Raw genomic sequence first — 712 nt, forward strand, 5'->3', positions numbered from 1 at the left:
ATCGTGCTTGACTTTAGGTTTTGATTCTTTGACCCCTGAAATCATTTCAAGAACATAGTTACGAAGATTTGTAGAAATGATATGAATGTAAGAATAACAAAAAGCAAAATTCACCTGGCTTAAATCAGATGTAGAGAGCAACGCTGCCGCTTCAGCAAATGAACCCTTCCTGACTCGCTTTGAACCTGAGGTTGTCGACACTTTCCAAACTTCCTGGGAGACAAAATACGAGCATGATCATAACTCTTTAGCAGGAAAGCTATATTCCATTAGCTAAAGAAGTAAAATGGATTAATAACAAACCTCCCTTCTCTGTGAATGTTGCTCCTCTCCTGGAAAGATATACTCCCACATCATTGTGTACATTGTTTCTGTCAAATGGATTTTTAGAGGATAGATTTCGACCTGCCAAGCAAACACAGGAGATCCATTTGAGTTAATAGAGTATATACTCACTAGTTGTAATACGCAAGCTGGTGATAATGGACTGCAATGAAAAAAGCTTGAATCCACCAAAGAAACCTTGGTTCGAATTTCCCTAGTAGAAAAAACACTCTTCTTTATTCACCAAAGAAGACTATGATTAACTAGAGGTTTTTGACTCTCAACCCTAAAATCAAACAATATAAAGGATGATTACCACATTATGCATCTCCTATATTAATTTTTTTATCACACTAAACCATTTATGAACGGTTAATTCTGCCGAGCT

The 712-nt window shown here is 36.5% G+C and overlaps 1 long non-coding RNA gene across 1 annotated transcript; it reads right to left on the minus strand.

Annotated features, from left to right (window-relative positions):
- LOC104774607 lies at window positions 1-437 on the minus strand. Its single transcript, XR_765408.2, has 3 exons — window positions 304-437; window positions 115-213; window positions 1-35 (listed from the first exon to the last, which is right to left on the minus strand). It is a non-coding gene; the product is annotated as an uncharacterized LOC104774607 (long non-coding RNA).
- Between the last annotated feature and the right edge of the window lie 275 nt (window positions 438-712).

This window comes from Camelina sativa, unplaced genomic scaffold (genome assembly GCF_000633955.1).
Source record: "Camelina sativa cultivar DH55 unplaced genomic scaffold, Cs unpScaffold03924, whole genome shotgun sequence".
In the NCBI taxonomy this organism is placed as follows: domain Eukaryota; kingdom Viridiplantae; phylum Streptophyta; class Magnoliopsida; order Brassicales; family Brassicaceae; genus Camelina; species Camelina sativa.